Genomic DNA, 23,669 nt, shown 5'->3' with positions numbered 1-23,669 from the left:
CTATTACTATTTGCAAGACTGCAATGGAAATTTGGGTATGAGGATTCCTGGTTTCTATTCCTGACTTTTGGTGAAGAGCATGATATAGAGGTCAGAACCGATTACAGATAAAATAACCAAGCGCATAGATGTGGCACATTCAGTCTGAAAGGCAGTGCAGCTAAGTGGGTGAGGTTTATGTCAGCCATGTTATACATTCTTTTCTTTGCTCTGCCAGAAGTGACCTTGGGCAACCTTTCTCTTACACCTTATTTGTCAAATGGAGGCAATGATCCTTGCCTCTCATCCAGGCTAGAGATACAATGCCTTAGTCAATAAAGGTTTGCAAAGAAATGTTAGCCGTTAGTGGAAGAGGTGAGATCAGAACTTGGGGTCTCCTGGCTCCTACCCCAATGCATTTTCCTTGTACATCGGCTCTTAACCAATCCTGTATAACACTGAAGGATGCAGGACAGCCCTTTCAGTTTAGTGATTGCCCCATGAACACTGGCACTTATGAAAACTCTAACTCCAGCAAAACTGTGTGGGGTCAAATATTCCGCATTTGACCCTAACGTAAGGCTAGGTAGATGACATGCACAAGATAATCCTTTAAAGGTTTTAGTTGGTACAGTACTTCCATTTCCTTCTAAACAGTATGGGATACTTTATTGCCCCTTTAACTTATTGACTTCCAAGACACGAGTTGAACACTTTTGTCACATCCCATGCCACTCAACCCTTTGTATCTATTGTCATGTCAGTCACAGAACCATCTCCTCCGGGCTTTTCACAGCCCTCTTGCTGGAGAGTGGGTAGGCTATAGCTCACCACGCTTGGTATATTGGACAAATCCATCATGGAGTTAGACAGGAGCCTGAAACTGCAGAGTGTACTGCAAAACATAGTTTCTTGCTGTAATAATTGCTTGCACTTTCTCTGGTGCTGTGAAATACAGTCTTAAAAACTGGGGGAAATAGGCAGGACCAGCTGCAGCACCCCATCAAAACCCTAAACTTCTAATATCTGGCAAGAAAAGATTAGATTTTTATAATATGGTAATTTACAATTTTGACTCTGACCTAGAAAAGAAGATGATACACAACTAATCACTCTCAATTCAAGGCCAGGCCTTTGCTAGTTCTGAAAGCAATTCAGGCCAGACATCTATGATAGTAGAAAATGAGTGTCCTGTTCGGAATGTTTACTGGAGTAAGAGAGGAATTCTACCAATTGTCATAACAACTCTGTAATACTGAAAATGGCGTACTATCCAAGGGGGAACAAAATTATCACATTTACTGAACCTCTTCACTCCAGTTCTGGTCATCAATCCTTTTTTTCCCATTGCAAGTGTACATATCTGTCTATTTTAGGTATTTATATAGCTCCTATCACCATAGTATCTGAGCACCTCACAACCACCCTGTTAGGAAGGGAAGTACTATTTTCCCAAGCTGGGTAATTAATTGATGCATGCATGCTCAGATTTTTAAAGATCTTTAGGCAATTAAACAGGCAGATAAGTGCCTAGTGGGATTTTCAGAAACACACATTTGCCTCTTTAGGTGCCTAAGGGCAAGTCTACACTTAAAAGCTCCATTATCGGACTTCAGTGAAGATACTGTAAACTGGTGGGAGGGAGTTCTCCTATTGATTGGTTAATCCACCTCCCCAAGAGGTGTTAACTATGTCAGCGGGAGAAGCTCTCCTGCCGACATAGCACTGCCTATATGGGGTGCGGGGGTTTTAGGTCACTATAATTATGTCGCTTAGGGATGTGGATGTAGTTATACCGATATAGGTCTATAATGTAAATCAGACCTAAATGTCTACGTAACTTTTGCTCAGAGAAACTAAGAACCAGATTTACAAAGATATTTGGACACCGAAAGATGCGGAAAGACATGGAGTGGAATTTACCAGAGGGGCCATGGAAGGTATTTTACTGCCAGTTTAGGGTTTTACAGACCCCACCAGGCGCCCATCTTCTGCTTTAGGTGCCAAATACCTTTGGGCAAGTCACAGAGGACCACATTTACAAGCTCACACAGGAAGTCTGTGACAGAGGAGAGAATTGAACCTCTCATGCTGAACAATCCGGGAAAAATGAACATTAAAAGTAAATTTGTGGTTGAGATTCTCCAGGTATTTCTCAGTGGCTCTCCTTTCACATGGAGCTGCCCACTATCCAGCATGTCCAAGCAGCATGTCCATCACACAAAGAACCCTACTCGACTCTCACTCTCTTTGTAATATGAACCTGGAAACCCTTTGGGGGATACCTCTGCTCCTTGAATGTATCTAGCCAAGCATGGCGCTGACCCCGGAGGCAGCAAGGGTGATAAATGTAGTCACAGTGGCCTTACTACTCACTTGCTTTATGTGAAATTAACGACTCTCTGTGACCCCCTTCCCCGCAAAATAGGACAGCTGTTGAGCCACAGTGGCAAGCTCTTGCGTGAACAATCGCATACTCTTCCTGTCATTCTTGATCAGTTGCAGAAGGCATTGTGTGCCATTTGGGCAGCTTAGACCGCCTGTCAATTGGGAATACTTCAATTAAGAAATGTCCAGAGAACCATCAAGAAATATTTTTATTCCTTCACATTCCTCTGTTTTAATCTCATAGACTAGATTTCCACATAGCTTCTCTTTCATAGAATCATAGAAGATTAGGGGTGGAAGAGACCTCAAGAGGTCATCTCGTCCAACCCTCTCCTCAAAGCAGGACTAACACCGACTAAATCATCCCAGCCAGGGCTTTGCCAAGCCGGGCCTTAAAAACTTCTAAGGCTGAAGATTCCACCACCTCCCTAGGTAACCCATTCCAGTGCTTCACCACCCTCCTAGTGAAATAGCGTTTCCTAATATCCAACTTAGAGCTCCCCCACTGCAACTTGAGACCATTGCTCCTTGTTCTGTCATCTGGATAATTGTCTGATTTGTCTTTATATGTCATTCTATTTTTCTCAGTGTGCCTTGGCATAAGGGCCAAGGGGAATGGAAGTGTGGTCTAGTGGTTAGGAAATGTGAGAGGGAGTCAGGACTCCTGGGTTCTCTTTCTAGATCTGCAATTGAATTAGTGCATGGTTTTAGGCATGCCTCACTTGACTCTTTTTAAAATGGGGTGATAATACACATCCCTCAGTGGGTGACAATCTACTTTAATGAAGTGTTTTGAGATGCTCAGATAAAAGGTCTTAGAATAGCACATGGCATTATTATTAGAAACAGGACGATATCTGTAGGACAGGTTTCAGAGTAGCAGCCGTGTTAGTCTGTATTCACAAAAAGAACAGGAGTACTTGTGGCACCTTAGAGACTAACAAATTTATTTGAGCATAAGCTTTCATGAGCTACAGCTCACTTCATTGGATGCATCTGATGAAGTGAGCTGTAGCTCATGAAAGCTTATGCTCAGATAAATTTGTTAGTCTCTCAGATGCCACAAGTACTCCTGTTCTATCTGTAGGACACTGAGGCTTGATAGCTCTTAGGCAGATTTTCCTGAAGTGTAAAGCACACATGGATTCTGTTTTCTTCCAAGAAATGCAGGTCAGGGTTGGAAGCTCATGTCCTGGGTTAATTAAGATTTTAGTTAATTCAGAATTTAATTATATGTTTGGATTTCAGACTAAAGGATAATGCAGCCCATGAAATTAGACTGACACGTAATTTATGGGTGCTAAATGTATCATAGAATCTGAGACCACAAATTAAATCTTTATGGTGTGCTAAAGCTGATGTGTACAGTGGCTGAATCAGAGAGAGAGAACAGAATAGTCTCTGATTTAATTGGAATGGAAGCTGTGGAGTAGGTGAAATGAAAATAATTTGCTTCATTTAAACAACTTGTTAATATTTACTTTTCAGCTCCCTAAAGGAAAAATGACACAGATCTGAAACTGCATTTAATTTTTGCTGTACAGATCGTTACACCTCTGTCTCTGAATTGCAGCATGCCATACCTATTCATTCTGTGTGTTACCAGATTAAGCCACTGTGAAGAGTTCATTCAATTACTGGTTACCAGTATTAATAAGGGACCAGAGTAAACTGGTCTGAGCTCTGATTTCCTTAATGTGATTGTGTAAATATAATTATTAATCTGTAAAGAGAGTTAAATATAGCCCTGATTAAGAGTTTGCCTCATCCTGGAACTAAATATCATTGGCATTTGCTAATATCTCCATGGATCTATTTGATCTTTAAAAGTTTCAGAGCTCATTCTCCAAACTTTTTCGTTTACTTGGAGTCCGGATGTTCATCCCAGCCAACAGGCAGCACCATAGCTTTTCCGCATCCAGCTGTGAGATGCACTATGGACCTATGGTTCCTAGGGCATTCAGCATGAAGTGGGGCCAATGCTCCATCTGGTTAAATACAGTTTTTAACTGGATTGTCTTAGTAGGTGCTGTGCTATTTCCATCACCTCTACCCCCACAAACCCATTGGATATGGAGGAAAAGGGGGGACTCATTTGCAATTGGTAAAAGTGAGTATATTTGCTCATCTCTCAACAACACTGCCCAAGTTGCACATTAAAGAACCAGGACATTGATTAGCGAAAATGCAAACACATGGATCATCTGGAACATCTCCCACAACTAGGAGAAAAAAATAATTTCCTGGCTAGCTCTAACTGTGGCTAAATCAAACCATGTCTCACTGATGCACATGTGCATGCATAGCTTGCAATACTGTTGGTGATTGGTTTTAATAGCTTTGATTCTTCTCCAGTAGTTTCAAAGAAATTGCATCCAAAGGACAATGCACTCAACAATGCTGGAGTAAATCTGTATATTAATGAAATGTACTTAGATGAAAATGAGAGAAAATCTTGAAGTTCCATCAGAAATTTAGCTTTATTACAAGATGGGCCAAATGCAGAGCCTCCAATCTTGAATCCTTTCCCATTCCAGGGGGATGGTTGAGTTCCCATCCCCAGATCTATACCTGCCATTAGTTTTAAGTTCTGTCAGACAACAAAACGGAAAGGGCCCATCTTTTGAACACTGTTTGGAAATGAGAAAAATCTCATAAGCATATCTGATTTCACAAGATTTCCACTCTCTAGGGACAACATCTTGTAGCCTAGAGCTTTGGCCAGTGTGAAGTGATGAAACATGGAAGTTAACTAAGCTACCTCACATTACCCCAGCTGAGAATCTAGCCTCATCAGAATAACTTGCAAGATTTGTTGCTTTTGAACCCAAACCCTGGACTGCTTACCCACCTCTCTAACTTCATCACACTTAGCCCTGGTCTATACTACGGGGTTAAGTCGAATTTAGTCACGTTAGGTCAATTTAAAAATGACTGCATCCACACAACCAACCCCATTCTGTCGACCTAAAGGGCTCTTAAAATTGACTTCTGTACTCCTCCCCAATGAGGGGAGTAGCGCTAAAATCGACCTTGCTGGGTCAAATTTGGGGTAGGATGGATGCAAATCGACAGTATTGGCTTCCGGGAGCTAACCCAGAGTGCTCCATTGTGACCGTTCTGGACAGCACTTTCAACTCAGATGCACTAACCAGGTACACAGGAAAAGCCCTGGGAACTTTTGAATTTCATTTCCCGTTTGGTCAGCATGGCAAACTCATCAGCATTCAGCAGCCCCCCACGATCGTAGAATGTTTCTACGCTCCCCCTATCATCTCCATCCCTGAAGTTATCGCAGATTAGAAGGCGAAAAAAAACGCACTCATGATGACATGTTTTCCGAGCTCATGCAGTCCTCCCGCACAGATAGGGCACAGCTTAATGCATGGAGGCATTCAGTGGCAGAGGCCAGGAAAGAATAAAGTGAGCGCGAAGAGTGGAGGCAGAACGTGATGCTGAGGCTAATGGGGGAGCAAACGGACATGATGAAGCATCTGTTGGAGTTGCAGGAAAGCCAACATGAGCACAGACCCCTGCTGCATCCACGGTATAACCGCCTACCCTCCTCCCCATGTTCCATAGCCTACTGACCCAGACGCCCAAGAACGCGGGGCGGGGGGGTGGGGGGGGAGGAAGGTACCCGGCCACTCCACTCCAGAGGATGGCCAAGCACCAGAAGGCTGTCATTCAAATAGTTTGATTTCTAGTGTGGCTATAATAAGCAATGTAGCCTTGTCATTCCGTCCTCTCGCGCCCCACCCCACCCAGGCTACCTTGTCCGTTCTCTCTTTTTTTTTTTTTTTTTTTTTAATTTAATAAAGAAAGAATGCATGGTTTCAAAACAATAGTGACTTTATTTTGAAGGGGGTGAGGGTAGTTGGTTTACAGGGAATTAAAATCAAGAAAGGGGGCAGGTTTGCATCAAGGAGAAATGCACACAACTGTCACACCGAAGCCTGGCCAGTCATGAAACTGGTTTTCAAAGCCTCTCTCAGATGCTGTGCTCTTCTAATTGCCCTGGTGTCTGGCTGCTCAAAATTGGATTGTCAAATCTTGGGATCAGAGACTGTGGATAAAATTGTTGAAAGCATATCAGGGATTAGGAGTTTAACTTTATTTTCAGAAGTGATATAGGCACCTAGGAGTTTAAAGTTTTATTTTCCAAAAAAATATCCAAGTTTTGAACGTGCATTGATTGTGAAAATTGTTTCTGTGTTTTCTAATCCTTCATGGCTCAGAAAAGCAAAACGAGATTCACCATGCCATACATGGAATCAGTCAAGCAGATATTGTAAGGACAGGAGAGTGCTGATTGTATTTATCTTTAGACTGTAGCTATGACAAATAATGTAACTGTCCATTAACTTCACGGATTTTCTTTTAACAGCCTGAATTAGAAAGCAAATTGCAATTTCAGCATTGATTGAAATAAGATGCAAAACATGATTTTGGATCTCTGGTTTTGAATAGCTTTGCTCTTCTCTGAACTCTCTCCAACTTTTCATTATCTTTCTGGCAACATGGTAGGCAAAATTGAAGACAAGATGCTAGATGTGCTAGCATAATAGCTGCATTTTTATTTCTTTAAATTTAATCTAATCTTTGTCTTGTGATAGGGCTTAAAGTACCCCAAGGACACATGTCCTAAAAACAAGTCAACCCACATGCTAAGACTCAAACTTTGCCACCTAGTCCAAATACTAATATAACACTATATTTAATTTTATAAGTAAAGCTGGTTGGAAAAGGAGTGGTGTTTTTTTCCCCCCAATGGAAAATTTCAAGGAGAATATAGAAAAAAATAAAACATTTATACTTTTCAGTGAAAAGTCAGTTTTCTGCAGCAAATGGATATTGTGCGTGTGTGTGTGTGTGTGTGTGTATACAAGAAAAAAATAATTAAAAACCAATTTCCATCAAAAAATTGTTCTGATGGAAATTTTTCAACCTGCTTTAATTATAAGACCACATTCATCAGCAAATAATAAGCTATAACACAGCACACACGTGAGCTAGCGAACAGGGGACTGCAAACAGGGGAGTTTGAGAGGGAGTTTGGAAAAGGGAGTCGTAATGTAATCGCTCTGGTTAGGAAGGGCTGCATCGTTAGTGCTGCTCCTGTCTCCTCCACCTGCACCTGTGTCCAGACAGACAGCCTACCCATCGATGTTCCTCTAGGGTGGATTTGCAGAGACTGTGGCCTGCATTTCCCACTCTCGGAAAGCCAGGCTGGGGGGACCGTCCAGGGTGAAAAGTGCCTTCTGGTGGTATCTCTCAGGAAGGAGGTGGGATAGCAACAGGAGGAGGTGGCTGGGCTGAGGAGCATCCGTGCCCATGAGGAATTCATTGAGAGTCTTCATACGGAGACATCCAAGGATGAGAAAGCTATCCAGCTACAGAGGACTGCTGTCACACCCCTGGGGGAGGCGGATATCGCTCTGTCACAGGGAGGACACTGGCTGCTGGTTACTTCTGGCAGCAGGCAGTGCTCTACCCCTACTTCCAACCCAGCCACCATGGAGATGAAGAACCACTATGATGTCCTGGTAACAAGTGATGAGGAATCACCCCCAAAGGTGCAGGAGGAGAAGCCATGTACCCCCAAGGCTGGGGGATTGCAGTCACCACTCCCAGGAGGAAACACAGGGTAGTGGTGGGTCATGACTCTCTTCTGATGGGGACGGAGGCACCCATCTGTCGGCCTGACATGGCAGCCTGGGAGATATGGTGCCTGCCAGGAGCCCATATCTGAGACATTATGGAGGGATTTTCAAGGATCATCCAGCCCTCTGACTACTACACCTTGCTACTCATCCATGTGGGCACTAATGATACCATGAAGTCTGACCCTGAGCAGATCAGAAGTGACTACAGAGATTTGGAAGTAAGGGTGAATGAGCTGGGGGCACAAGTGGTGTTCCCTTCAATTTTTCCAGTCAAGGGTAGGGGCCCAAGGAGAGACAGATGCATCCTGGCGGTGAATGACTGGCTGCTAGGAGGCCTTTGACTTCCTTGACCACAGGATGCTGTTTCAGGAAGAAGAGCTGCTAATCAAACATGGGTCCACCTATCAAGGAAGGGTAAGAGCATATTTGAATGCAGACTGGCTAACCTGCTGAGGAGGGCTTTAAATTAGGTTCGATGGGAACAGGAATTCATTGAGAGGGGGGGTCCTATTCAACGTATTCATAAATGGTCTGGAAAAGGGGGTAAACAGTAAGGTGGCAAAATCTGCAGATGATACAAAACTACTCAAGATAGTTAAGTCCCAGGCAGATTGCAAAGAGCTACAAAAGGATCTCTCAAAACTGGGTGATGGGGCAACAAAGTGGCAGATGAAATTCAGTGTTGATAAATGCAAAGTAATGCACATTGGAAAACAATCCCAACTATACATACAAAATAATGGGGTCCAAATTAGTGGTTACCACTCAAGAAAAAGATCTTGGAGTCACTGTGGATAGTTCTCTGAAAAAATCCATTCAATATGCAGCAGCAGTCAAAAGAGCAAACAGAATGTTGGGAATCATTAAGAAAGGGATAGATAATAAGACAGAAAATATCATATTGCCACTAAATAAATCCATGGTATGCCCACATCTTGAATATTGCATGCAGATGTGGTTACCCTATCTCAAAAATGATATATTGGACTTAAAAAGGTTCAGAAAAGGGCAACAAAAATGATTAGGGGTATGGAACGGCTGCCGTATAAGGAGAGATTAATAAGACTGGAACTTTTCAGCTTGGAAAAGAGACGACTAAGGGGGGATATGATAGATGACTATAAAATCATGACTGGTGTGGAGAAAGTAAATAAGTAAGTGTTATTTACTCCTTCTCATAACACAAGAACTAGGGGCCACCAAATGAAATTAATAAGCAGCAGGTTAAAAAAAAGAAGTATTTTTTCACACAACGCAAAGTGAACCTGTGGAATTCCTTGCCAGAGAATGTTGTGAAGGCCAAGACTATAACAGGGCTCCAAAAAGGAACTAGATAAGTTCATGCAGGATAGGTCCATCAATGGCTATTAGTCAGGATGGGCAGGGATGGTGTTCCTGGCCTCTGTTTGCCAGAAGCTGGGAATGGGCGACAGGACATGGATCACTTGATGATTACCTGTTAGGTTCATTCCCTCTGGGGCACCTGGCATTGGCCACTGTTGGAAGGCAGGATACTGGGCTAGATGGACCTTTGGTCTGACCCAGTATGGTCGTTCTTTTGTTCTTAAAGGTGATGTCATAGTCAGGGTATACGACAGGCAACCTAACCAGGAAGAAGAGGTGGGTGAGGCTTTTTATAAACAACTAACAAAATCATCCAAAGGACAGGACTTGGTGGTGATGGGGCACTTCAACTACCCAGAAATCTTTTGGGAAAACAACACAGTAGGGCACAGATTATGCAACAAGTCATTGAAATGTATTGGAGACATTTTTTTTAAATTTCAGAATGTGGAGAAAGCCACTGGGGACAGGCTGTTCTAGATTTTATTTTGACAAATAAGGAGGAACTGGTTGAGAATTTGAAAGTGGAAAGCAGCTTGGGTGAAAGAGATCATGAAATGATAAAGTTCATTATTCTAAGGAATGATAGGAGGGGAAACTTCACAATAAAGATAATGGATTTCAAGAAGACAGACTTTCGCAAACTCAGGGATTTGGTAGGTAAGATTCCATGGGAACAAATCTAAGGGAAAAACAGTTCAGGAGAGTTGGCAGTTTCTAAAAGAGACATTATTAAAGCCACAAGAGCAAACTATCCCACTACGTAGAAAAAATAGGAACTATGGCAAGAGGCCACCCTGGCTTAACCAGGAGATCTTCAATTATCTGAAACTTAAAAAGGGGTCCTAAAAAAGTGGAAAGTAGGTCAAATTACAAAGGATGAATAAAAACAAATAACACAAGTATGTAGGAACAAAATTAGAAAGGGCAAGGTACAAAATGAGACCAAACTAGATAGAGACATAAAGGATAAACAAGAAAACATTCTACAAATACATTAGAAACAAGAGGACAGAGTAGGTCCATTACTCAACTATGATGGAAAAACAATAATAGATAATGTGGAAGTGGCAGAAGTGCTAAATTATTTTGTTTGTTTTCACCAAAAAGTTTAGTAGCAACTGGACATCTAACATAATAAATGCCAGTGAAAATGAGGTAGGATCAGAGGCCAACATGGGGAAAGAACAAATTAAAAAATAGTTAGACAAGTTAGATATCTTCAGGTCACCAATGCCTGACTAAATACATCCTAGAATACTCAAGGAACTGACAGAGGAGACATCTGAGCCATTCGTGATTATCTTCAAAAAGTCATGGAAGATGGGTGAGATTCTAGAGGACTAGTAAAGGGCAAATATAGTGCCAATCTATAAAAAAGGAAATAAGGATAACCTGGGGAATTACAGAACAGTCAGATTAACTTCAGCACCTGGAAAGATAATGGAGTAAATAATTAAGCAATCAATTTTCAGACACCTAGAAGATAATAAGGTGATAAGTAGCAGTCAGCATGGATTTGTCAAGAACAAATCAAGTCAAAGCCACCTAATAGTTTTCTTTGACAAGGTAACAAGCCTTGTGGATAGGGGGAAGTGGTAGATGTGGTATATCTTGACTTTAGGAAGACTTTTGATACTCTCACATGACCTTCTTATAAATAAACTAGGGAAATGCAATCTAGATGGAACTAATGTAAGGTGGGTACATAACTTGTTGGAAAACTGTTCCCAGATAGTAGTTACCAGTGGTTCACAGTCAAGCTGGAAGGGCATATCAAGTAGGGTGCCACAGGGATCAGTTCTGGATTCTGTTCTGTTCAATATCTTCATCAATGATTTAGATAATGGCATAGAGAGTACACTTACAAAGTTAGTGGATGATACTAAGTAGGGAAGGGTTGCAAGTGCTTTGGAGGATAGGATTAAAATTCAAAATGATCTGTACAAACTGGAGAAATGATCTGAAATAAATAAATAAATAAATCTGAAATAAAACTGTGTCCAGTTTTGGGCCCCACACTACAAGAAGGATGTGGAAAAATTGGAAAGAGTCCAGCGGAGGGCAATACAAATGATTAGGGGACTGGAACACATGAGTTATGAGGAGAGGCTGAGGGAACTGGGGATGTTTAGTCTATGGAAGAGAAGAATGAGGGGGGATTTGATAGCTGCTTTCAACTACCTGAAAGGGGGTGCCAAAGAGGATGGCTCTAGACTGTTGTCAGTGGTAGCAGATGACTGAACAAGGAGTAATGGTCTCAAGTTGCAGTGGGGGAGATTTAGGTTGGATATTAGGAAAAACTTTTTCACTAGGAGGGTGGTGAAACACTGGAATGTGTTACCTAGGAAGGTGGTGGAATCTCCTCCCTTAGAAGTTTTTAAGGTCAGGCTTGACAAAGCCCTGGCTGGGATGATTTAATTGGGGATCGGTCCTGCTTTGAGCGGGGGGTTGGACTAGATGACCTCCTGAGGTCCCTTCCAACCCTGATATTCTATGATTCTAAATAGGATGACATTTCAATAAGGACAAATGCAAAGTACTCCACTTAGGGAGGAACAATCAGTTGCACACATACAAAATGGGAAATGACTGCCTAGGAAGGAGTACTGCAGAAAGGGATCTGGGGGTCATAGTAAATCACAAGCTGAATATGAGTCAACACTGTTGCAAAAAAAGGAATCATCATTCTGGGATGTATTAGCAGGAGTGTTGTAAGCAAGACACAAAAAGTAATTCTTCCACTCTACTCTGTGCTGATTAGGCTTCAACCGGAGTATTGTGTCCAGTTCTGGGAGCCACATTTTGGGACCGATGCAGACAAATTGGAGAAAGTTCAGAGAAGAGCAACAAAAATGATGTGATTTGATTAAAAATGATTAAAGGGCTAGAAAACATGACCAATGAGGGATAACTGGAAAAATGGTTTTTGTTTAGTCTGGAGAAGATTGTGGGGGAGACATAACATTTTTCAAATACAGAAAAAGTTGTTACAAGGAGATGGGAGAAAAATTGTTCTCTTTAACCTCTGAGGATAGGACAAGAAGCAATGGGTTTAAATTGCAGCAAGGGAGCTTTACGTTGGACATTAGGAAAAACTTCCTAACTGTCAGGGTGGTTAAGCACTGGAATAAATTGCCTAGGGAGGTTGTGGAATCTCTATCTAACCTGCTCTTAAACACCTCCAATGACAAACACCAATGACAAAAGGGTCTAGATAATACTCAGTCCTACCTCGAGTGCAGGGGACTGAACTAGATGGTCTCCACAGTCCCTTCTGGTCCTATGATTCTATTTTATAAAAATATATCCCAACATAAAAAGTAAGACTTCACAGCCAGTCACTTGGGTCCCACCTATTCTTTGCCTGTGACACATGATATGCTAGTTTCCTGAGGGCTGTAATACTTTGGTCTAATTTTGGTGGTTGGGTTTAGTGTGCAGGTGCTGGCTGGCGTTGGAGGCCTGTGATCTACAGGAGGTCAGAGTAGATGATCAGGTGGTTCCTTCTGCCCTTAAATTCTATGGTTCTTTGACCATAAAATTGTCACTCGGCTCCTTCTGGAAGACCGAGGGGGAGAGTTCCTGGATATTGCAATATGCACTGAAGTTTGCTAATCCAAGCTCTGTGTGGACTAACATAGGATGCAAATTTGAAAGTCAAGGACGGATTGCCAGCAGCCCTACCTATCCTTTAAACGACAGACCCCCTCAGTAGATTTTAATTGACCCCATTTGCAAACAGATAACTGGAGCACAGTGAGAACAAGTGATTTGTCTTTTTATTAACAGTGCTGTACTTGTACCCAATACGTGGCACTTTCCTGACTTGTATTTAGTAAAACTTGTGTCTGTTAGAAATAGAGCAGAATTTAATGCAATAATGAGATGTAATTAATTGAACAATGTAAACAGAAAACAAGACTAATTATGGTATGTTGTCCAAAAAGAGTTGAGCTGGAAAAAGAAAGAAAGAAAGAAGTAGAGAAATTATTTTTAAAAAGGAAAGAGGAAGGATACATCGATTTATAGATCAGTATAGACTAGCTCTGTGCACTATAAGTCTTCATGATCTATGTTGCTGTATGCCTACTCCCATGTCAGACCATTGCTTATAAAAGAGTTTACTCCTAATTCAATGAAGCCACAGGGTGCCCATTGCCATAATGGGCTCCTACAGCAGAGATGACAAAAATATTTATACAGAACAGGCCTTTCTGATTTTCAGTAAGAAAGGGGTCAGATCCTCATCAAAGCTCCACTGACTTCAATGGCGTTACTCCCATTTACACCAGCTGAGGATTTGGCCCCAGTTGTGCATTCCATGCCCCTTATAATACATGCCGGACAGGCTAAGATACAGGTGTTAAATAATAAATCAACATTTGAGACCTGTAGGAAATGGAACGTTGTGCATTTGCCAGTCTAGGCTCCACCTTTAATCGTCTACTTTACAGCACATCACTCCAATATCCTGACAGTGCTCATTTGTCCTTTCTTTTGATATTGTTCACAAGTTGGTGATGTAGTTTTGAGATGTTCAAAGCTATGAGTTCTTGAATGTGACAGGATGGGTCACAGTCTCAAATCATTCAAAGCAGGTCTACAACTGCATTTAGTTAAAGAGCTTTCTGATCAAACAACAGGATTTGTGCATGTAATTCTCATGTATGAGGGTCTGAATTTTCCAAAAATGGGTATTCGTTGTGATCATGTGTGCTGAGAAAATCTTCACCAATTTTTCTGGCCCCCACTTTCAGTGACAAAATTGCCCCTGTCATCGGGATTGATCTTCAACCAGTTTGCCCTCATTCAGACTGCAGTTGCATGCAGATACTGGTGGGTTCATGCACTGCAGGGCACAGCTGGGTGAGTCAGTATGGAAAGAGAGCTGGATGTTATCAGGTGCTCAAATATTTTAGTAATGGGCACAGTACAAAAAGCCTAGATAGACATAATGATACCATGACTCTTTACTCACTCAGTAATGGTTTCATAATCACGTTGAAGAGCAGGGATGGCGAAATGGAGATTTGGGATATCTTTTGAGACATTATTATTGTTAATTAGTTATGGTCGTGGAGAGAAGCCCAACCGAGATCAGTGTCCTATTGCAGTAGGTGCTATATAAACACATAGTGAAAGAGAGTCATTGCCCAAAGAGCTTGGCAGAGAGAGGAAAAGTGGTTTCCCAATGTCACCTAGAAAGTCAGTGGCAAAACTGAGCCGAGAACCCAGTTGCCCTTAGTTCCAGTAGAATGCCCTAACCGCTGGACTTCACTGCCTCTGAAGACTGACAACTAATTCCCCAATCTTGATCTCTGGCATATTGCGGAAAGCTAGGAGTGAAGCACTCAAACGGTTATTATTTCCACCTCTGTGTAGATAAACAACATCTCGCATCAACAGCGCAAAAGACAGATGACGGTATTAGCATACATGTTATTTTCTAGAGTTGGTTGAAATTCAGAATTTCTGTTTCATGGGAAATTTGAAGAGTCTGAAATATGGGTTTCTTCCAAATCAGGACAAAATCTCAGAACATTTCATAAAATGATATATTCCGATTTTCTTTTTTCCCCATTAAAATGACATTTTGCCTTATCATTTTGAAAAGGTTGAAACAATGAATTATGACTTTATTGTTTTGATGCATATATTAATGATAAAGTCAACTCAAAACATTGAAATGAGACAGCAACAAAAAAATTCCACAAAATGGATACATTCCTGCAAAACATTTCAGTTTTGTCAAATCAACATTTTCTGAGGGAAAGCTGCTCCATCTGAACATCTCCTATTTTCAGCTTGAGTTCAAGCTTTTCACAAGATATCTCAAACACAGGTGAGTACACAGAAAAACTAAAACAAGAAAGCCAGTGTTTATGTGATGGAAAGATCTATATGTAAAGGATTGCTTAGATTTCCATAAGAATGCTTGGGACCTTCATGAAAACTACAGAGAGATTATGTAAGCCTGAAGTCATAGACATCATTAAAAGTATTAAAAAACTACAGGCTGGATTGATACTCATTACTAGAGTAATGTGATATTAGAGCCTTAACAGAGTAACAATTTCCCCATATGTCAATATTTGTAGCCTCATATGGTATCGTATTAATATTTCAAGTCAAGTGTGCTTTACTTGCTGCTACATGACTTCCTCTGTGACTTGTGCATAAAGTAGACAAATATACAGCATGAAATGTAGAAGACACAGCACATACAAAACTATCCCATCTTGAGCCCTCCCCCAACAAATATTGAAGTCTAATCAAGTATAGGCAGACCCAAATAATTAAATCACAAGTATTTGCAGGCTATCTTAGGAAAACCAACTAATTCTCAGTCAAATTCATCATCTAATCAGATATAGTTTATGTCCATTTTTCACAAGATTAAATCCCTGTGGTATCCTCGCATGGCCTTCTGTGTTTCTTAAATACTAAGATCTCCCTCCAGATTAGGGTGGTAAAGACCTGTACAGTCGCAGAAGAAATTCCAGCAGGCATTGCTAAGTAGGGTTGAGGATGGGAGAATTCCACGAAAACGTCATAGTGCGGCAGCAAATAATATTAATGATTCAGTTGGTGGCCTTCTGCATCAAGAGTGAACCAATGCTCAAGAACTGTTCTAGAGTCCCTCAAGATGTGTGGTATCTAAAGAAATTGGGACACTTTGCAAAAATGTAGTGATGTGAAGCTCTCAGCATCCTGATGGGTAACTGCCACTTGCTTCTAGTCTATTTCAAATCTCCCTGAAGTTTCAACTGGACATTGCCCTTTTCTTCTTGTCTTGTCCCAAACCGCAACATAGCATTACTCTGAGCTATTAAACAGCTAACGTACCACATGAGAGGTGGCTGCATTTTGTGGGTGATGAAGTGAATCTTACATATGTCATTTTTGAAGTACGGTGCAGTTTTCTGAGATTGAAAAATGCTGTATTGAAAGTTATTCTCTCTTGTTCTTACATTGAAAAATATATAGTATAAAAATTCACCTCTGCTGAATTTATTGATCCATTTCAGGATAATAGGTTTATTATTACTCTGAAATGGATGAGTAAACTCAGATATTTTTAATACTTTTTACAATATATATAGGATACAATATAATTTAAAAAAACAAACAAACAGTGTCCTCTGAATTTTCCCTGACTGGTCTTAACTGTGGTTTTCTTTGACTTTTTATTACTTGTTACCCGTGCAGTTCTGCTGGAAACTGGTTGCTGACTTAGCCGTGTTATTACTTTGCCAGGCAGAATAATGGATCAATAAACTCAGCAAAGACATTTTTTATTTTTATTTTTACAATACATAAACTCTTAAAAATTAGAGGGCACCACCTATACATCAGAAACCTCAGAGTAAATAAGAACTCAGGCTGAGAGAATTCATGTCTGAGCTAATAGCACAGACTGGGCTTTGCAAGAAAGCAAAGGGATTTAGGTGTCCAAATCTCACTGAATTTCAGAGAGTTGGACACCTGCTTTGCAAATCCCAGACATACGGACTAAGAATCAGTGGTAAAACTCCCACTGAGTTCTGTGATGATTTGAGAAATCTGTCTGAACAATTGATGAATGTTTGATTTTCATCAACTATTTGTATCCTTATGCTCTATGACAGTCTTCTACTCTGCATTTCATGCACTTGGTGCTAAAGAGAGGGGTGTGGTGTCTACCAGTCTGTCTTTGAAAGAGACAGTAATTAAGAACTATCAACTAGTCAACAGATCTGTCTCAGACAGAGATATGGGAAGTCTGAAGTCTGGGAAGAGCCAGATTTCTCCAAATTCCCTGCACGGGGTTGGGGTTTGGAGCAGTAGAATTTTCCCAGCAGTAGGAGTTTTAAACTCAAAGGGCTCACATAGCAAGAGAGAAGACGCCTAGGGCATGGGGCATGCTTTCATAGCACAAGAGACTGTTTCTGACTGCACAACCAGGCAAGTGCTGGTTGCTTTTCTTCCCAAAGGGACCCTACCTACCCTTCTCTGGGTTTGTTAATGTCTGCTTTCTGGCACTCCGTGGTCCTTGTAATGCTGCTCTGACTCCTTCCTCTCCTTAGGCCTGGTCTACACCTAAAACTTAGGTCATACCCTGTGCGACACAGTGAGGTTGATCTAACCCTCAGTGGAGAAATGGAAGAATTCTTCTATTGACCTAGCGACTGCCTCTCGAAGGGGTGGATTTACTGCAGTGATGGAAAAACCCCTGCTCTCGCTGTACCAGGTACCTACACAACCGCAGTACAGAGGCGTATCTTCAGCACTGTACGTGTACCGCTCTAGATCTTGTCATGCAGCCATAGATTTCATTATCACTTTCACCCAAGTTCCCTTCCACTGTCAGATTTGCAACCAATTCCTCCCGGTTAGTCAGAATACGTGTAGGGTTTTATTATTTTTGGACTGGCTCTGTATCTTCTGTGCTATTTAAAGTACAGCGCTTGTGTTTTAGAAACCTTTGCTTTTGCCATCATGCGTCACTGGTGGAAAAGAAAACTGTAAATCCAGATTCCCCTCAAGTTTGGAGCTCTGGTAAAGGGTGTGCTTAAACTACTGGGAAGCCTGTGGGGAGGGTCAGTGCTAGGCTCAGGGACTTGGGGCAGCTGGGATACATGATCCCATCTCCATGAAGGGGTAGCAGACAGACAGAGTGCCCAGGAGGTGTGCTGGAGAGGCCAGGCGGGGAGATAGTGGCTGAGCCTACTCAGACCCAGAGAAGCTTAAGACTATGCAGGCCCAAACCTAGCAGTCGGGTGAGTGTTCAGCCCGGGGAAGCTCCGGCAGGGCTTTGAGAAACTTAACTTAGAGGAAGATAATGCATGGAGGGTGACATTTCACTGCACCAGTACAAAACCCAGTTCCTTGCTCTAGTGCAGTGTGAGGAGGAGGGGGGAAAAGAAAAAGTCACATCATCCCAATTCAGGGCTCAGGCTGCCACAGAGGCTCCCTTCCACCCAACTTCCTTGTGGCTACTGCTCCAGTCTAGGGGCTGCAACAGAAGCCATGACCCCTTCTACTTAGGTTGCACGGTTAACTGAAGCTGCTGGGTCTACAGAGATGCAGGTGCTTAGCCCTTCCCCATCCCAGTCCCAGGGCACCCATGAGTTACTTTTATGCTTTCTCTGGGTGCCCAGGACTGGTAGTCACTTTGTTACTCCCCTGCCTCCAGCAAGCAGCTCCCTGTCAACACCAGCCTATAAGCCATCCGACAAATCTCCTCAGGGGTATGCTAACCCTCACTTTGTTTGCAGGTTAACAATAGGTGCACCCCCATCCCCAAGTCCTTTTGACGCATTTCCCTGTGGTATCCAGCCCGTCACTGGCTACTCACAGAAATACCAGCTTTGCTATCCCGAAGGGGACAGTGCAAACACCAGCTTGTTTGATTCAGCTGAGGATCACCTCCCATAGAATATCTCAGCACTGAGTTATATGTATAGTGAGAACAATCATAAATGCTAATTGTTGATAATAAACTTGAGAGATAGTAAGTGAGGCTAATGGAAACAGGTTACATATAAAGCAAAATCATAATAAGAGAAACTTAATTTAGTAGGCTCACCTTTTGTCTAAAGAAGATTCACACCCCAAATGTCTTTTGCAGCATTTCCAACCAGGACAGGTTGGGATCCTGTTTTCATGAATGTAATTGCACTGCCCAATTACTTTCTTGGGTTCAGGATAAAGCGGTGTCTCTTCTCCTTCCCTTTATATTCCCCAAAGACATTGTTCGTCCCCAGATTCAAGATGATCCCTTTGCACCCATGGTTTATTCCCTGGTGTGCTGACTCCATGTGGACCTCACATCATCGTGCTGACTTCGTGTGCAAACAGGGTTTCCATTGTGCTGGTTTAGAATGCTTAACTTACATGTGAACTAATGCAGACAGGTCATCCTTTGTCTAGCAGAAACCTATTTGTCAACTGTGCCTTGACTCAGAGTTTTAGGAACATATTTTCAGTATGTCTCTGCGTTTGTAGATGTAGATATGTGTGTTTGTGTGTGTATTACATATATAAAAGTACACACAACTTCTTACATAGTATTGGTACCTATGCTTCACAATGATCTTAAATGACCAGTGTGACACTGGCTTTTGCTGAAGACCTCACATGGCATTCTTTATGGATAACTACTACGAAAGCTAGGTGCAGTGAGTTTGTCAGGCCTGTTATGAGCTGCTGTTACAAAACAGTCAACCCTTTGCCACTTGGTATTCAGGGGCTCTTAGGGTCACACAAGCTAGACAAATATACCCAGACCATCCAGTCAGGGATAGTCCAGATATATTTAATCCTGCCTGAGCACAGGGTGATGGACCAATGACCTCAGAAATTCCTCTCCAGCACTACATTTCTATGATTCTGTAACAAGTAATGTTTCTTATAACAGAGAGAAGCAAGCTAGGCTATTATTATTATTATCTGAACACTGTAGCATGACAGGTGATAAAGTTTGCATCCTTACATTCATCCAGTAACACATGTAGTGGGATGAGAAAATACTATCAAAACATAGAAATCCTATATGAAATCACATTAGTTCCACCGTGTTCATTTAATCTCAGATGAATTCTTACCGATTCTAGGTACATCATTTTGAATAGGATTTAGGCTTTAATGCAGTTATATTTCTAGCTTTAACTAATTTTTCTTTGTTCAGATAGTTAAACCTTCGGAGCTTCAACAGAGCTGCAACTAATCGGTATCTTGGGATGTTGTGTATCCAAATGTTGACATTTTGTAGGAAAGCTTGTTAGATCCTTTGCCAGGAAACTAAATTCTACAGCATTTTAGACTGGCTGACTGCTCTGAAGAACTTTGGCAGTTATGTTATTCTTTGCAAACATTTTCAGAGTTGGATGTGGATCTCGCCGCAGTAGCCACGGATTCTGGCCATCAAACCTAACCGTTTCAGTAGTGGCAGAGAGGAACAGTCACTCTCCATTTGCTAATAGTTTAGCTTGGTGATACTCAGACTGAGGCTTGGGAGCCACAAGTGGCTCTTTCATGTGTCTCCTGCGGCTCTTTGAAGCACATGATATTAAAACACTGGGTGGTTTAATTATTAATGGATCTACATTATTAACCAATCAGGGTGCTTTTATTATGTTAACCAATTGTAGTTGATAAACTAATAATATTCGGTTAGTCATTTTGCTGTGAGAATAATATATACATATATATATATACTAAATATGTCCTGTCATACTGTTTAAATATGAATATATAATATTCTAATAAATGAAACAATGAATTCATACTACTGTAGCTCTTTTGGATAATATTGATCGCTAATTTGGCTCCTGAGCCACTGAGCTTTGAGTATCACTGGTTTAGTTCTTTCGTGATAGTTGATTTTTCAATGCCCATTAAAGAAAATAGAAGTCACATGGCTAGAACTGCATACGTGCTCCCCAAAATATATTTATAATAGCATTTTGCAATATTCATTGGCTCTTTTCATTCAAGGATCTCACATATTAACAGGTAACTAAGCCTCAAAATACACATGAGAATTCGATGAGAATTATTATGCCCATCTGATGGATGGATTATTATGCCCATCTGATGCAGTGAGAGCTTAGTGCCTTGTCTAAGGGCACATTGCAAATTCCTGCAGAGCCAGGAATAGAACAAAGAAGGGCTGTTGTTATTATGATTAATAAACTTAATGAGGTCCCTGTTGTGCTAGGAGCTGTACAAACTGTGAAAGACAGTTTCTACACCCGAAGAGTCTGTGGAACTCTTTGCCAGAGGATGTTGTGAAGGCCAAGACTATAACAGGATGCAAAAAAAATCTAGATAAGTTAATGGAGGATAAGTCCATCAATGGCTATTAGCCAGGATGGGCAGGGATGGTGTCCCTAGCCTCTGTTTGCCAGAAGCTGGGAATGGGACACAGGGCATGGATCACTTGATGATTACCTGTTCTGTTCATTCCCTCTGGGGCACCTGGCATTGGCCACTGTCAGAAGAGAGGATACTGGGCTAGATGAACCTTTGGTGTGACCCAGTATGGCCGCTCTTATGTTCTTAACGCTTACATTCTAGTTAAGTTGGTTAACATGGTTAAACAGATGCTTTCAAAATAAAGAATATAGATTTATAGAGCTGCTCAGAAAACAGAATTTCCCTCGCAAAAAAATTGATATTTCAACATTTGTTTTAGTCCTGGGTTGGGACAAATGAAATATAAAAAATATTCCTGGAATAAAAAGTTCTAAAATATTTCAAATTAGAAGTGTCAAAATGAAAAGTCCTGATAGTTTTATCTGAAATGAAATATTTAGATTTTGAAATGCTGATTTGAGCCGAATGTTTGTGTCGAAATGTTGATTCGAAACCAACCATTTCATTTTGAATTAACATTTTGTTCCAAAATATTTCAGTTCAAGTTGACATTTTGGAAGGAAATATTTTATTTAGTTTTTAGAATCACTTCAGAAACAAAGGAAAAAAAACCCCTCCATTAGCATTGACTTTTTTTGTGTAGAAAATTTCAATGAAACCACATATATACCCTCTGATTCTAATAGCAATATGGATTAATATCACTGTGATTTCAGAAATCTCAAACTGAAACATTTAGAAGGGATGAAAGAAACTATTGAGAGAAAGATGGGCATTGGAAAACAATGAAATAAGGATGCATATAGATATAGGAGAAGGAGAGACAAATTCATCCACATTCAAAGTTATCCTAAGACTTACTTCTTACATGATGTCCACAAGAAACCCCAATCTTCAGATTCAGTGTTAATCTTTTCTGTAACCTTCCGAATGTGCTCGGTCTTCCCTGCTTCCTTACTTTCTTTTGCTTATTATTACTGTGGTATCACCATGAAGCCCCAGTCATGGACTGGTGCCACTGTGCTAGGTGCAGTACAAACATATAAGAGAAAGACAATCTCTGCTCCCAAAGAGCTTTACAATCTAAGTATAAGACAATAGACAACAGCTGGATACACCACACAGACAAGGGGAATGCAAGGTAGCAATGAGAGAATACTGGTCAACGTGATAGTTAGGCAGCTGGTGTGCTGTGACTACTATCTGTTATCCTATAGACCAAACAAGCCATTCTTTTGTACAGTACATTGTGCATACTAGCATGAGCAGAGCCATGAAATTCAATATGACTACTCACACTAGTCAGTGGAGGATTGAACCCTCAGCTTCAATTTTGTGGTGGGGCTATATTCACCTTGTGTCTCCTACAGCTTCAAGCCACCACTTAGATAACAAATAACAAGGGAGGGAAAACATGGAGATGTTCATTTCCCCCCCTCCCCCATTTTATAGCAAGTTTGCTTGTCTAGTAAAAAGTTTCACCAGTTTAGAAGATTATACTGTGACAGATAGGGCAACTTCCTGCAATACATCTGGGAGATCATATTGCATTAAGTGTGTGAATGGTTTCTGGATCACTGTAGGCCAGGAAGTGTATGCACTACACAGGGAGAGTGTTACCACAGCTCCTCCAGGAAGTACATTCAATAGGAGATGATCAAGGCAAATGACTCAGGTTATAACACCTCCAGAGAGGTGCCACATCATATATTCTGGTTCATCCTAGATTCTCCAGAGACCAATAGACAAAGAAAGGACTTTGGGATAAATTACCTGATCTTAAACTGATTTGGGGTCTTTGTTCTGGTTCTTGATCTGAAGACTCATGAACTTGTAATCACAGAGAAAACTCATTTGTGGGGTATGAAAGACTGACACTACTAGAGCCTGAGGTTGGAGTTGACATGATCTCTGTTAAGATTTTTAGCATGCATGTAGGTTCTTTTATTGTTTTTATATGCTTTCTCTCTAATGCTTTCACCTTAAAAATAAATGTGCTTGCTTAGAAAGAGCTGGGAGATAACTTGCAACTACTGACAATCACATTGGCTATAGTCCTTGGAAAGAAAGCAAAGCATAGCTCTTTAGGCAGGTTGGCTTGCCAGCGATATCACAGAATCATAGAATACTAGGGATGGAAGAGACCTCAGGAGGTCATCTAGTCCAATCCACTGCTCAAAACAGGACCAACACCAACTAAATCATCCCAGCCAGGGGTTTGTCAAGCTGGGCCTTAAAAACTCTAAGGATGGAGATTCCACCACCTCCCTGGGGAACCCATTCCAGTGCTTCACCACCCTCCTAGTGAAATAGTGTTTCCCAATATCCAACCTAGACCTCCCCCACTGCAACTTATATCACACTGTAGATATCTCAGTGTAGATCAGGGAGCTGTGCAACCTTAAGACCTCCAGTCAAAGGGGAGTGGGA

Source organism: Caretta caretta, chromosome 11 (assembly GCF_965140235.1).
Source record: "Caretta caretta isolate rCarCar2 chromosome 11, rCarCar1.hap1, whole genome shotgun sequence".
Taxonomy (NCBI): Eukaryota; Metazoa; Chordata; order Testudines; family Cheloniidae; genus Caretta; species Caretta caretta.
Note: the sequence above shows the minus strand (reverse complement) of the source record.